Source organism: Hyaena hyaena, unplaced genomic scaffold (genome assembly GCF_003009895.1).
Source record: "Hyaena hyaena isolate Hyena2069 unplaced genomic scaffold, ASM300989v1 scaffold_440, whole genome shotgun sequence".
Classification (NCBI taxonomy): Eukaryota; Metazoa; Chordata; class Mammalia; order Carnivora; family Hyaenidae; genus Hyaena; species Hyaena hyaena.
Genome location: NW_024081072.1, coordinates 252,953 through 269,244, shown reverse-complemented (window position 1 = coordinate 269,244; position 16,292 = coordinate 252,953). Strand labels below are relative to the sequence as shown.

Below are 16,292 nucleotides of genomic sequence, written 5' to 3'. Positions count from 1 at the left end.
TCCCTCTCCTCAACTATTTTTTCCCTTCTCTTGCATGGTCCTCCTAATTCACCTATATGTGCAAACATATGGTATCTATCCTTCTCTGCCTGACTTATTTTGCTCAGCATAATACCCTCAAGTTCCATCCATGTTGCTACACATGGCCAGATTTCATTCTTTCTCATGGCCTTGTGGTATTCCATTGTATAAATATACCACATCTTCTTGATCCATTCATCAGTTGATGGACACTTAGGTTCTTTCCATGTTTTAGCTATTGTTGAGAGTGCTGCAGTGAACATTGGGGTACATGTGCCCCTATGCATCAGCACTCCTGTATCCCTTGGGTAAATTCCTAGCAGTACTACTGCTGGGTCATAGGGGAGTTCTGTTGTTAATTTTTTGAGGAGCCTCCATACTGTTTTCCAGAGGGGTTGCACCAGCTTACATTCCCCCCAACAGTGTAGGAGGGTGTCCATTTCTCCCCATCCTTGCCAGCATCTAGAGTCTCCTGATTTGTTCATTTTAGCCACTGTGACTGGCATGAGGTGGTATCTCGGTGTGGTTACAGCTTAGTTTTAGGTTGGGGGAAATTCAGGATGCCTTGAAGTCTGCCTGGATCCAAATGTAGTCCTTATTTTGAGATCAGTTGCCCTAAGTGTCTAACCTGAGTTTGAGCAAACTGTAATTTTTCTTTGGAGATTTTATGTCCCTTTAAGTCCAGAGAAGCATATTACCTACATTTTGTAAAATAGACCCTGCAGAAAACTTGATATCCAAATCAGCTTTTAAGATTGTGAAAAAGAAGTACTGTCTGTGAAACCCTGGAAAATTACTGTCCAGGTGTATTCCCATTCTTTCCAAATGAAAAACAGATACAGGCTATCCCCATCAACTCTTAATACTGAAACCGTACTTTTTAAGTCGATTACAATGAAAAATTTTCTTTCGGTAGAAATGGATCCCAGTAGCATATGGGGTGGGGGGAGGTTAGGAACAACAGGCTCTCAAGAGGTAGCAGTATTATTTATTGTTCAGAGGTCCTAGAAAAACCTCCATCCTTAGCCATTGGTAAAGTACTTCCCAGGTAAAGAACTCACTACAGGGAATAGGAAAGGCGATAGTGAGGCCCTGGGGTCTTGTAACCTTATATTACACATTTGAATCCTGAAAGGGCTTCTTTACTTACTGGGTATTGATTAACTATAGGATGAGGTTTTGAGAACTCTGTCTGAATCTTGATGGGAGGTTCATTGTAGATTCTGCCAATATCACTTGGGGATTTTACTCATAAAGAGCTGGTAGCTAATTCAGTAGGAACAAATAAAAGATGTCAAAGGTCATCTAGTTCCTCTGCTTGGGTATTTTGATTACTACTGTCAAATTCTAAAATTACTTCCCTCTTGGAATAAAGAAATTCTGACATGAGATATTTATCTAAGATATCTAGGCCCAATAAATGAATAGAGGTGTGATAACTAAGGAAAAAAAGAAACTCAACAAAAGGGTATAGGTTCAGACATAGGAACCTGATGAGATTTACTAGAGAGACACCCCTCCCTTCCACTATTTGAACTATTTTACTATTCCGAGGCAGGGGCTGCTTTGTAGCAGAGGGGTGGATGACAAAGAGTATAGTCCTGCTGTCCATATGAAGAGAGAGATTTACTCCCAATCTGGAGGCAAGTTTCCCGAAGCTGATTAAGAGGAAGAGTCCCTATAGTTCCTCAGAGCCCCATCATTGGGAATTAGGATGTCATTAGAAAGACTGACTAGAAGGTGCCAAGAGAGCTTAAGATTATAACAACTTTTTTTTTTTTTTTTAACTGCCCTGGATCTTTGCAATAATAGCAGAAACTAAGTTTGGGGGGTGTGCATGTTCAGGGACCTTCATTTGCCAGGGTTGAAAATTGATCATTTTAGCAGACTTTCTAGTAGGTGACTCACCTAGAATGCAAGTGAGCAGGTTTGTCATGTTGACGAAAGCTGGGGTAGGCAATTTACCATTTCATCTTGGTCCTTTTTTTTTTAAATATAATTTATTGTCAGATTTACATACAACACCCAGTGCTCATCCCAACAAGTGCCCTCAATGCCCATCACCCATTTTTCCTCGTCTCCCACCCCTCATCCACACTCAGTTTGTTCTCTGTATTTAAAAGTTTCTTGTGGTTTGCCTCCCTCCCTCTCTATTTTCCCCCTCCATTCCACCATGGACCTCTTTTAAGTTTCCCAAAATCCACATATGAGTGGAAAACATATGGTATCTGTCCTCTGACTGACTCATTTCGCTCATCAAAATACCTTCCAGTTCCATCCACATTGCTGCAAATGGCAGGATTTCATTATTTTTCATTGCCAAATAGTATATACCATTGTATATATAAACCACATTTTGTTTTATCCATTCATAGTTGGTGGACATTGAGGCTCTTTCCATAATTTGGCTGTTGTTGAAGGCACTGCTATAAATATTGGGGTATGTGTGCCCCTATACATCAGCACTCCTTTATCCCTTAGGTATATTCCTAGTAGTGCTGTTGCTGGGTCATAGGGTAGTTCTATTTTTAATTTTTTTGAGGAACTTCCACACTGTTTTCCAGAACACAGCACCAGTTTGCATTCCCACCAACAATGTTAGAGGGTTCCCGTTTCTCCACATCCTCATCAGCATCTCTAGTTTCCTGATTTGTTCATTTTAACCACTCTGACCAGTGTGAGGTGGTATCTCAGTGTGACTTTGATTTGTATTTCCCTGATGATGAATGACATTGAGCATCTTTTCATGTGTCTGTTGACCATCTGGATGTCTTCTTTGGAGAAGTGTCTGTTCATGTCTTCCCATTTCTTTCCTGGATTATTTGTTTTTCAGGTGTGATGTTTGGTGAGTTCCTTATAGATTTTGGATACTAGCCCTTTATCCGATACATCATTTGCAAATATCTTTTCCCATTCCATCGGTGGCCTTTTAGTTTTGTTGATTGTTTCCTTTGCAGTGCAGAAGCTATTTATCTTGATGAGGTCCTAGTAATTCATTTTTGCTTTTAATTCCCTTGCCTTTGGAGATGTGTCGAGTAAAAAATTGCTGTGGCTGAGGTCAAAGAGGTTGTTGCCTCCTTTCTCCTCTAGGGTTTTGACTGTTCCCTGTCTCACATTCAGGTCCTTCATCCAGTTGGAGTTAATTTTTGTGTACTGTGTAAGAAAGTCGTCTAGTTTCATTCTTCTGCATGTTGCTGTCTAGTTCTCCTAGCATCATTTGCTAAAGAGATTGTCTTTTTTCCATTGGATACTCTTTCCTGCTTTGTCAAAGATTAGTTGGCCATACATGTGTGTGTCCAATTCTGGGTTCTCTATTATATTCCATTGGTCTATGTGTCTGTTTTTGTGCCAGTATCATACTCTCTTGATTACAGCTTTGTAGTAGAGGCTAAAGTCTGGGATTGTGATGCTTTCCATTTTGGATTTCTTCAGTAATACTTTGGTTATTTGGGGTCTTTTGAGGCTTCATACAAATTTTAGGATTGTTTGTTCTAGCTCTGAGAAGAATGCTGGTGCAATTTTGATTGGGATTGCATTGAATCTGTAGATTGCTTTGGGTAGTATTGACATTTTAACAATATTTATTCTTCCAATCTATGAGCATGGAATGTTTTTCCATATCTTTGTGTCTTCAATTTTCCTTCATAAGCTTTCTGTAGTTGTCAGCATATAGATCTTTTACATCTTTGGTTAGGTTTATTCATAGGTATTTTATGGTTTTTTTGTGCAATTGTGAATGGGATCAGTTTCTTGATTTCTCTTTCTGTTGCTTCATTATTGGTATACAAAAATGCAACCAGTTTCTGTATGTTGATTTTGTACCCTGTGACGTTGCTGAATTCATGGATCAATTCCAGCAGACTTTAGGTTGAGTCTGTTGGGTTTTCCTTATAGAGTTTCATGTCATCTGCGAAAAGTGAAAGTTTGACTTCTTTCCCTATTTTGATGTCTTTTATTTCATTTTGTTGTCTGATTGCTGAATCTAGGAATTCAAACACTATGTTAAACAACAGTGGTGAGAGTGGACATCCCTGTCGTGTTCCTGATCTCGGGGAAAGCTCTTAGTTTTTTCCCATTGAGATTGATATTAGCTATAGGCTTTTCATAAATGGCTTTTATGTTTAAGTATGTTCCTTCTACTTTCTTGAGGGTTTTTATTAAGAAAGGATGCTGTGTTCTACCAAATGTTTTTTCTGCATCTATTGACAGGATTATATGGTTCTATTCCTTTCTTTTTTTTAACACAATGTTATCACACTGATTGATTTCCAAATACTGAACTAGACCTGCAGCCCAGGAATGAATCCCACTTGATCATGGTGAATAATTCTTTTTATATGCTGTTGAATTCAATTTGTTAGTATCTTGCTGAGAATTTGTGTATCCATGTTCATCAGGGATATTGGCCTGTTCTTCTTCTTGGTGGGGTCTCTGTTTGGTTTGGGAATAATGTAATGCTGCCTTCACAGAATGACTCTGAAAGTTTCCCTTCCATTTCTATTTTTTTGGACAGCTTTAGAAGAATAGGTATTAACTCTGCTTTAAATGTCTGGTAGAATTCCCCAGGGAAGCCATCTGGTCCAGGACTCCTTATTTGTTGGGAGATTTTTGATAACTGATTTAATGTCTTCACTAGTTATGGGTCTGTTCCAATTTTTCTATTTCTTCCTATTTGAGTTTTGGTAGTGTGTAGGTATTCAGGATTTGTCCATTTCTTCCAGGTTGTCGAGTTTATTGACATACAAGTTTTCATAGTATTCAGTGATAATTGCTTGTATTTCTGAGGTATTGCTTGTGATAAATCCATTTACTTTGTGATTTTATCTCTTTGGGTCCTCTTTGAGAAGTCTGGCTAGAGATTTATCAATTTGGGGTCTTTTTGGATACTGTATTGTTTATTTCTGCTCTGATCTTTATTATTTCTCTTCTTCTGCTGGATTTGTGGTTTCTTTCTTGATCTGTTTCTAGTTCCTTTAGATATACTGTTAAATTTTATATTTGGGATTTTTCTTGTTTTTTGAGATAGGCTGGCATTACAATGTATTTTCCACTTAGGGCTGCCTTTGCTGCATCTGAAATGGTTTGGGTTGTTGTGTTTTCATTTTCATTTGTTTCCATATATTTTTTAATTTCTTCTTTAATTGCCTGGTTGACTCATTCGTTCTTTAGTAGGATGTTCTTGAACCACCCTGCATTTGGAGGTTTTCCAGACTTTATCCTGTGGTTGATTTCAAGCTTCATAACGTTATCTGAAAGTGTGCATGGTATGATCTCAATTCTTTGATATTTATTGAGGCCTGATTTGTGACCCAGTATGTGATCTGTCTTGGAGAACGTAGCATGTGTACTCTAGAAGAAAGTGAATTCCATAGCTTTGGGATGTAGAGTTCTAAATATGTCTGTCAAGTCCATCTAGTCCAAAGTGTCATTCAGGGACATTGTTTCTTTAGTGATTCTCTGTCTAGTTGATCTATCCATTGCCGTAACTGGAGTATTTAAGTCCCCTCCAGTTAGCACATTATTAGCAATAAAATTGCTTGTGTTTGTGATTAGTTGTTTTATATATTTGGGTGCTCCAGAATTCGGTACATAAACATTTTTAATTGTTAGCTCTTCCTGACGGATAGACTCTGTAATTATTATATAATGCCCTTCTTCATCTCTTGTTACAGCCTTTACTTTAAAGTCTGGTTTGTCTAAGTATGGCTACTCCAGCTTTCTTTTCACTTCCGGTAGCATGATAGATAGTTCCCCATCCCCTCACTTTCAATCTGAAGGTGTCCTCAGGTCTAAAATGAGTCTCTTGTAGACAGCAAATACATGGGTCTTGTTGTTTTACCATTCTGCTATCCTATGTCTTTTCATTAGAGCATTTAGTCCATTTACATTCAGTGTTATTATTGAAAAATAGGGGTTTAGAGTCATTGCATTCTCTGTGGGATTCATGCTTGTAGTGATGTCTCTGGTCCTTTGTGGTCCTTACAACATTTTCCTCATAGAGTTCCCTTTAGGATCTCTTGTAGGACTGGTTTAGTGGTGATGAATTCCTTCAGTTTTTGTTTGTTTGGGAAAACCTTTATCTCTCCTTCTATTCTGAATGACAGGTTTGCTGGATAAAGGATTCTTGGCTGCATATTTTTCCTGTTCATCACATTGAAGATTTCCTGCCATTCCTTTCTGGCCTGCCAAGTTTCAGTAGATAGGTCTGCTACCCTTATGTGTCTACCTTTGTATGTTAAGGCCCGTTTATCCCTAGCTGCTTTCAGAATTCTCTCTTTATCCTTGTATTTTGCCGGTTTCACTATGATATGTCATGCAGAAGATCGATTCAAGTTACATCTGAAGGGAGTTCTCTGTTCCTCCTGGATTTCGTTGTCTGTTTCCTTCCCTAGATTGGGGAAGTTCTCAGCCATGATTTGTTCGGGTACCCCTTTAGCTCCTTTCTCTTCTGGAATATCTATGATATGTATATTGTTCCATTTGATTGCATCACTCAGTTCTCGAATTCTCCTTTTGTGCTCCTGGATCAGTTTAGCTCTCTCTTGGCTGCCTCTTTTTCCATAATTTTATCTTCTAATTCACCTATTCTCCTGCTTCTTCTGCCCACACTGTGGCTGCCTCCGTTTTATTTTGCACCTCATTTATAGCATTTTTTAATTCAGTGTGACTATTTTTAAGATCTTTGATCTTTGTAGCAATGGAGTCTCTGCTGTCTTCGATGTCTTTTTCACTCCCAGCGATTAATTTTATAACTATTTATCTAAATTCTTGTTCAGTTATGTTTCTTATATCTGTTTTGATCAGTTCTTTAGCTGTCACTTCTTCCTGGAATTTCTTTTAAGGCGAATTCTTCTGTTTCATCATTTTGGCTAGCTTTCTGTCTCTTGTAAAGTTTTAGAAGCTTGTTATATGCTCTGCATTTGTGAGTACTGCTATATTAAAGGTGGCTCATACACTGTTCAGGGCCTGGCTGTTCAGGAGGTTTTTTTGAAGAGTGTCACTTGCTCTCTTTTGTTAGGACTTTGGTTATTTTATTTCCCCACTTATAGTGATGTTTTGGACTCCCCACCATGTGTACTTTGATTTGTTCCTTGAAGTAGCCCTAGAGTTACTCCAGGCACTGCAGCAGTGCTGGTCAGGAGGAGGGGCTGTTTCAGCAGCATCTCTGCAGCTCCAGTAGATAAGCAGCCACCCAGCGTAAATGGAGTGGTTTGGTGTATGCAGGTCCCACCTCCACTGTGGGCCCCTGCAGACCAATCCCTGACGCCCTGCCTTGGGGGTTGTGGGGAGAAAATTGGTGACCGCTCAGTCCCTTCTTCACAACCAGGTTTCTCAAATCACTTCTTTGGATCTGTCCTCACTGTTCCAGGAGTGCAGACCAAATAGGCTGTCTCCTATGCACCACACTTAGGTGCGTTTTGAGCTCCCATTCTGTGCGTGTTAATGATGCAGCCTAAGATGTAATCCCATGAGCCGCAGCACTTCAGAGCTGGGAACCAGTTCCTCCTGATGTCGACTGAGTCTATGATGTACCACCCAACCTGGAGGGGACTCCCCTTGTCCTCAGGCATTGGAACAGGGCAACCAGCCCCTGTCCAAAGATTGCCCTGCAGTTAGCAGTGGGATGATAATACTCTTCTGCGTCTGAGGTTTTTCTCTTGTCCAGATACAGTCCTACATTTCCCTAGCCACTCTTTCTTTTCCCTTTCCCTTTGTCTCTCTGCAGAAGGGGATCCCTCCCCTCCACACCTCAATGTCCTAGCCCATTTTGCCTCCCCCAGTTGGCAGTCACGCACCTTTGAGGCTGTCTTCCTAGTAGACTCCGTCTCCTTTCCTCCCAGACTCTTGGGGTTCAGAGTCTTTGGACTTCAGCCCTTCTTTGAGAGATGTGGGCAGAAAGTATTGAGCCCCCTCTTCTCCGCCATGTTGCATAAATCTCTGTCCCTTATGTGTTTTCAAAGCTGGTTATGTGCCCTGTACCTGCAAACACTGTTTCAGTCAACAGGCTTAGGAAGAGCTACTGTAATTGCTTGGTGGAAATGTCCAACAAGTGTTCTAGCATCTTACCAAAAGTTAGATGTTTGTTTTTTGAAATACCCTTCAGGATATTCTCCTCTGGCTAGTTTCATCCAGTATTTGGCCTGGTTCTCACCAACAAGCACATGGAATAATTGGTATAAATCTGAGAAATTAAAGTGGTAAGTTTGAATAACTCTGTTGAATTCTTCAGCAATCTTATTGGGGTCCTTAGTCACTTTAGGGAACTTTTTAACTATGGCTCACAATTCAGCCTTAGTCCAAGGGACGTAAGGAACTTGAGGTTTATTTAGTTCCTCAGAAAACTTGCAGGTTTTAAAAGGAAAAGGCAAGTTCAGCAGAAAGAACAGAAAAAATGTTGCCAGAGGTGGGTGCTGAGCACAAAATGGGTGCAAATGGAGGGAGAAAAAGACTCAGAAGCCATTTTGATGGCTTTTATTTTGATAGCTTCAATTGTTTGCCTCAGTTGATTTGTAAATAGCATTTTGCAAAAAGGCAAACTTAGTACCCTGAAAACATCTGGAACCCTTAAGGTACAATTTAAAATAGGCATCCCAGAGATGTAAAGTTTGACCAACAAAAACTAAAGGAATTCATGACCACTAAACTAGTCTTGCAAGAAATGTTAAAGGGGACTCTGCATGGGTAGACAGACCATAAGTAGGAGGAGTAAGAAAAGTAGGAAACCCAAAAGCATTATAAATATCTATAAAATCAGTCAAGGGATTCACAAAATAAAAGAGTGTAAAAAATGTGGGCAGGGGGAGAGAAGGGTAAAGAATAGGTTCAAATTTAAGTGACCGTCAACTTAATATAGATTGCTACATGCAGAAGATATATAAAAATATATATATAAGTCTAATGGTAACCATGACTCAAAAACCAGTAATACTCATCAAAAAAAAAAAAAAAAAAAAAAAAAANAAAAAAAAAAAAAAAAAAAAAAAAAAAAAAAAAAAAAAAAAAAAAAAAAAAAAAAAAAAAAAGATTCAAACAAAATCAGCAATGAAAGAAATAACAATCTACATCACACAAATACCAAGGATTATAAGAGAATATTATGAAAAATTATATGCCCACAAATTGGACAATCCTAGAAGAAACACACAAACTTCTAGAAACATATGTATAACCTCCCAAACTGTCAGGAAGAAATAGAAAATTTGAAGAGACCAATTACCAGGACTGAAATTGAACCAGTAATCAGAATACCTCCCATTAAAAAAAGTCCAAGACCAGATGGCTTCACATGTGAATTTTACCAAACATTTAAAGAATTAATACCTAGTCTTCTCAAACTCTTCCAAAAATCAGGATGAAGGAAAGGTTGCATATTCATACTATGAGACCAGGATTATCCTGGTACCAAAACCAGATTAAAACACTACAGAAAAAAGTACTACTGTCCAATGTCTCTGATGAATATAAGTGCAGAAATCCTCAACAAAATATTAGCAACAATACATTTTAAAAATCATTCACTGTCTAGTAGGATTTAGTCTGAGGATGCAAGGGTAGTTCAGTATTCCCAAATTAATCAATATGATACATCACATCAATAAGGGAAATGATAAAAAGCATATTCTCAGATGCAGAGAAAGCATTTGACAAAGTACAACATTTATTATACCCCTCAACAAAGTAGGTTTAGAGGGAACATAGTTCAACATAATAAAGGCCTTATATGGAAACTCCACAGCGAAAATCATACTCAGTGGTGAAAACCTGAGCTTTTCCTTTAAGATCAGGAAAGTGTCAAGGATGTCCAGTCTTACCACTTATATTCAACATACTGTTAGAAGTCCTAGCCACAACAATTAGACAAAAACAAAAAATACCCATATTGGAATGGAAGAAGTAAAATGTTAACTACTTGAAGATAACATGATACTATATAGAAAATGCTAACGTTTCACCAAAAAACTACTAGATCTGGTAAGTGAATTCATTAAGGTAACAGGATACAAAATCAGTATATAGAAATACAAGGCACCTAACCGGCTCAGTTTGTGGAGCACGCAACTCTTAATCTCAGGGTCGTGACTTCAAGTGCCATGTTGGATGTGGAGCCTACTTAAAAAATTTTTTCCAGAAATCTGTTACAGTTCTATATACATAATGAAGTAGCAGAAAGAATTTAAAGGGAAAAAAAAAAACCTTTTACAGTTGTGCCAAAAAATAGTAAAAACCTAGCAGAAAGCTTAACCAAGGAAGTGAAAGAACTAAACTCCAAAAATGATGAAACAGTGATGAAAGAAATTGAAGACAACACACACAAACAGAAAGACACTCCATTCTCATGGATTGAAAGAACAAATATTGTTAAAGTGTCCATAAAACAAAAGAAATCTACAGATACAATACAGTCCCTATCAGAATGCCAACAGAATTTTTCACAAAACTAAAACCAATAGTAAGCTTCATATGGAACTACAAAAGACCCCAATAGCCAAAGCAGTCTTGAAAAAGAACAAAACTGGAGGTATCACAACCAGATTTCAAGATATACTACAAAGCTGTAGTAATGAAAGCAGTATGGAACTAGGACAAATATAGACACATATATCAAAAGAACATAATAGAAAACCCAAAATAAACCCATGATTATACGGTTAATTAATCTTCAACAAAGGAGGCAAGAATGTGCAATAGGAAAAGACAGTCTCTTCAACAAATGGTGTCAGGAAGACTGGACGGTTACATGTAAAAGAATAATACTGGGCCACTTTTTATACCATACACAAAAATTAAACTCAAAATGGATGAAAGTCTAAATGTGAGACCTGAAACCATAAAAATCCTCAAAGAGAGCACAGGCAGTAGTTTCCCTGACATTAGCTGTAACAATTTCTAGATAGCTCTACTGAGGCAAGTGAAACAAAGTAAAAAATAAACTACACCAAAATAAAAAGCCTCTGCACTGCAAAGGAAACAACCAAGAAAACTAAAAGCCTGCTGAATGGTAGAAGACATTTACAAATGACATATATCATAAAGGGTTAGTATCCAAATATAGAAAGAGTTTATACAACTCAACAAAACAGATAACTCCAATTAAAAAATGGGCAGAAGACGTGAACCAACATTTCTCCAGAAAAGACCAACAAATGGCTAACAGACACATGAAAAGATGCTCAGTATAACTTATGATCAGGGAATTGCAAATCAAAACCACAATGAGATGTCATCTCATATCTGTCAGAATGGCTAAAAACTAAAATACAAACAATAACTGTTGCTGAGTGTGTGGAGAAAAAGAAACTGTTGGGAAGGCAAACTGGTACAGCCATTGTGAAATACAGAGTGGCGATTCCACAAAAAATTAGTAGAACCCAGATATGACCCACTGATTTCACTACTGATATTTACCCAAAGAATACAAAAACACTAATTCGAAAAGATATATGCACCTCTATGTTTACTGCAGCATTATTTACAATAACCAAACTATGAAAGCAACGCAAGTGTCCATCAATATATGAATGGATAAAGAAAAGGTTGTGTTACATACAATGGGATATTATTCACCCATTTAAAAAAATGAAATCTTGCCATTTGTAACATCATGGGTGGATCTCCAGGGCATAATGCTAAGTGAATTAAGTCAGAGAAAGACACCTACCATATGATTTCACTCATATGTGGAATTTAAGAAACCAATTAAGAAACAAAAGTCAAAAACAGACTCTGAAATAGAAAGCAAAGTGATGGTTACCAGAAAGGAGAGGGGAAGGATGGTGCATGGAGCAGGTAAAGGGGATTAAGAGTACACTTATCACAATGTCACTAATATACAGAATGCTTGAATCAGTGTATTATACACCTGTAATTAATATAACACTATGTTAACTATACCAGAATTAAGATTTAAAAAATTTTTAATGAAAAATAGGCATCCCAGTCCATTGTTTGTGTTTTTGTTTTTCTGCAAATCACAGCTTTCTAATTTAGAGTAAAACAATTTTTGAAGATTAAGTTTTCCATAATAGCCATTGAAGTTTGAAATTACTTTTGGCTAAGTTGATCCATTTAGTTATAAATTTGCATGCATAACAACCATAGAATTTTTTTAGTCTTTTTTAGGTTTTTTTTGGTGAGAGAAAGAGGGAAACAATTCCAAGCAGGCTACACATTGCCAGCACAGAGTCTGAAGTGGGTTTCTAACCCACAAACCACAAGGTCATGACCTGAACGGGAGGTCAAGAGTTAGACACTTAACTGACTTAGCCACCCAGGGACCCTTTTTTTTGAGAGAGAGAGAGAGCGTGAATTAATGGGGGAGGACAGAAAGAGAGGGAGACAGAGAACTTGAAGTGTGCTAATAGCACAGAGCCCAATGTGGGATTTTTTTATTCTTATTTTAGAGAGTGAGTGAGTTGGGGGTGGGGGGTGCAAAAGGAGAGTGAGAATCTTAAGCAGGCTCCATGCTCAGTGCAGAGCCTAATGCAGGGCTTGGTCCTACCACCCTGGGATCATGACCAGAGCTGAAATCAAGAGTTGGATGCTCAACTGACTGAGCCACAGGCATCCCAGAACCATAGATTTTAAACATAAAACCAGCCAGAATCCCAGAAACATGAGAAGTGGACACCCTTGAGCATTTTGTTGACTGTTCTCCCATTTCTTAGAGGCTTTTCTCTAGAGCAGAAAGAAATTTCTAAACAGCACGATTTCAGGGCACCTGGGTGGCTCAGTCGGTTAAGTGTCGGACTTCGGCTCAGGTCATAATCTCACAGCTTGTGAGTTTGAACCCTGCATCTGGCTCTGTGCTGACAGCTCAGAACCTGGAGCCTGCTTTGTATTCTGTGTCTCCCTCTCTCCGCCCCTCCCCTGCTCACAGTCTCTCTCCCAAAAATAAGAAGACTTTAAAAATAAAATAAAAATATAAACACGGTTTCAACAGGAACAGTCCGAATCCAAAAAGGAGTCAGACCAAGGGCTAGAACAGTCTCAGTAGACACAGTCCAGTTCCAGACAGGGGTCAAGCCAGAGACCAGCATGGTTTCATCATGTCCTAAAAGATATCAAGTCCTAAAAGGAGTCAGACCGAAGGCCACACAAGTACTCTCAGTTTGGGGGTCAGAAGAAAAACAAGGCCTGAAAACAGATTCCAAATGAAGCCTGGAGGCTTAAACACAAAGCACGGCACTCAAAATCCAGGAGAAAACTTACCTTCAAACTCCATGGTTGGCAAGAAGACACCATATCCAATTGGCTCTGTATTTACTGTCATCTTTTCACTCACCAGCCTCAGAGTTGTTGAGGGTCTTCACTGGATCTCTTTTTGATCAAGTAATGGTAACCTTAAAGCTGCCAGGGGTGCCTGGTTGGCTTAGTTGGTTAAGCCTCTGTCCCTTGATTTTTGGCTCAGATCATGATCTCACAGTTCATTAGTTTGAGCCCCATGTGGGGCTCCATGCTGACAACACAGAACCTGCTGGGGGTTCTCTTTCCTGCTCTCTCTACCCCTCCCACATACTCACTGTCTCAAAATAAACTTTTAAAATTAATAAGATTGCCAGTTTTTTTAACCAGAAAAAAAAAAAAAGGTTAATTCGGTAATACTAGAGAATTGCAGTCCAGGACAAACAAGATAGGGCAAAACAATAGGCAAGTCTTCAGAAGGAAGGAGAGGGATCCCCTTTAATAAAGAGGAAAGAAGGATGTTGGGAAGGCTGTTATAAACAAAAAAGTCCATTAGAGTAAACTAGGAACTGGAAATATAATGGCTTTTCATTGGCTGAGTTGTGAGTGTCTCAGTGACTAGATTGTTGCTTGGAGGAGGAGGAAAGCCTTTCTTCCTCCTGTTGGGATAGCAAAATAGTATCCATGTGCAGTGTCCCTCTCTTCCCATTGGATCTGGAATTGAGAGGTGGAAGGGTTTGAGAGCTTGCCCTGCTGGCCTCCTGACTCCATTCTAAATGAGATTTCCTTTTAAAACAATTGTTTAAAGGTTTCCTTTTATTAATTTTCATATTTTAAAATATGCACGTGGGGGGGTGTTTTTTCCACCTTTATTTGTTGTGTTCAGACACTATAACCTTTGCAGTTCTTGCATTTTGAATTTGGAAATGAGTATGGTTTTGTGGAAGTGCTTGTATAATTACTTTTTGTAACTATTCCAAAGTTATTTGAATAGACATTTCTCTGTAATAGATTTACTTGCAGTCTCTTGCCTTTTCTTTCAAATACAAACTTCTTCTTTAAGTCTGTCATGATGATATATATCCTACTTCAGTGCCACTTCTGTTAACCTCCAGTTTGGAACTTCCTAGAACTGTCATTTCAAAGATGGAACCCTTCTCTATTTTATTTTATCTTTCCCATAATCCCACTTAAGAAATGCTAGGGGCACCTGGATGGTTCAGTAGGTTAAGTGCTAGACTTGATTTCGGCTGTCATGATCAGCAGTTCTTGGGTTCGAACCCTCCATCGGGCTCTGCACTGGCAGTGTAGAGCATGCTTGAGATTCTCAATCTCTCTCTCTCTCTGCCTCTACCCAGCTCACACTCTCTTTCTCAAAATAAATAAATAAACTTAAAAAAAAAATGTTAGAGCTTGATCACTCTATCAAAATACAATAAGAAGCACCAAGATTCAAATGAAATAAGTGAATCTCATGTCAGATTTTCTTGGATACAGATTCATTTTTCCAGTGACCAAACCCTGCTATACTTTATTCCTCAAATGTTTCTCTCCTTGGCTAATAGAATTTCTTAGTTTCACCTGGAAGCAGAATGGTTTAGGGGAAAGGATACAAGTTTTAGGTCAGACAGGCATGAATTTTAATCCAAGCTCTACTACTTACATAACAGTTTGGTTGGTCATGTTATTTAACCTCTTTAAACCTGTTTCTTCTCCTGTAATAAAAGAATAAAAAGCCAAGAATTAATACTCTATCAATTGCAGGGGCTACTAACCTTCTTAGAAAAAGCACCATTGTTGGCAGTCTAAGAGGAAATAGGGAAATAGGAAAAGCAAACAAAAATGGCATTTAATATATGTACTAATTATATTAATACAATATACATATTTCTTAAGTTTATTTGTTATTTTGAGAGAGAGAGAGCATCCCAGACAGGCTGCACTGTCACTGCAGAGCCCAATGAAGGGTTCAAATTCATGAACCATGAGATCATGACCTGAGCTGAAACCAAGAGCCAGCCACTTAACCGTTAAAGCTGAGCTACCCAGGCGCCCCAACATATATTTTTAATACAGTAAAGAAAAGTTTTAGAAGGCATCTCTTTTCAGAACAAACCAGATTTAAGACCAGTTCCAATGAGAATCCCTATTTGCTGCATCCCCTCATCAGATTTTGAAGAAATGTTTATGTTATGTAGAAAAGTTTTGTTTTAGTTTTTAACTAGCCATTACTAGTTTGAAATTTTATTTTTGTACTTACATTCTCTGTTTTTGTTTTGCTGTATGCCTAGCAAATTTCCAAACTATTTTTACATTTAAAAAAAAAATTAGTGGTGCCTGGCTGGCTCATTTGGCAGAACATGTGACTTGATCTCGGGGTTGTTTGATCCCCACATTAGGTATAGAGATTACTTAAAATCTTAAAAGATATTTATTACAATGCCTAGAAACCTACTTTTTTAAACCTGTTTTTATTCCTGTATATATAGGATGGGACATGAAAAGATTTTGTAAAACTATTTCTGTAGGCCTTTCTACATTGTCTTTTGGAGAGGGAAGCAAATTTGTTATCGTGTACCTTGAAGATAATTGACCTGATAGCATATATTAAGTTTTAGCCAACACAAACAAATGGAAAGATATTTCATGCTGCATGCTTATGGGTTAGGAGAATTAATACGGTTAAAAAGTCCGTACTATATAAAGCAATCTACAGATACAGTATTATCCCTATCAAAATACCAATAGCATTTTACACAGAACTAGAACAAATAATACTAAAATTTGTATGGAACCCCAAAAGACCCTAAACAGCCAAAGCAGTCTTAGAAGAACACAGCCAGAGATATCACAACCCCACATTTCAAGATATACTGCCAAGCTGTAGTAATCAAAACAGCATGGTACTGGCACAGAAATAGACACACAGATCAATGGGACAAAATAGAGAACTTAGACATAAACCCTTGTTTATATGGTCAATCTATAATAAATACTAACCAGTTAAATCTTTTGCTTTCAAGTGATAGAAACTCAAGTGATAGTTCCCTTAAATAAGAAATAGGTTGTTAGTTCAAAGATTCCCAGGA

The 16,292-nt window shown here is 38.1% G+C and overlaps 1 protein-coding gene across 1 annotated transcript in view; it reads left to right on the top strand.

The window, feature by feature from the left end:
• WBP4 (WW domain binding protein 4) overlaps window positions 1–16,292 on the top strand; it is a 77,031-nt gene that overhangs the window by 59,521 nt on the left and 1,218 nt on the right. The gene's annotated exons all lie outside the window — the stretch shown is intronic.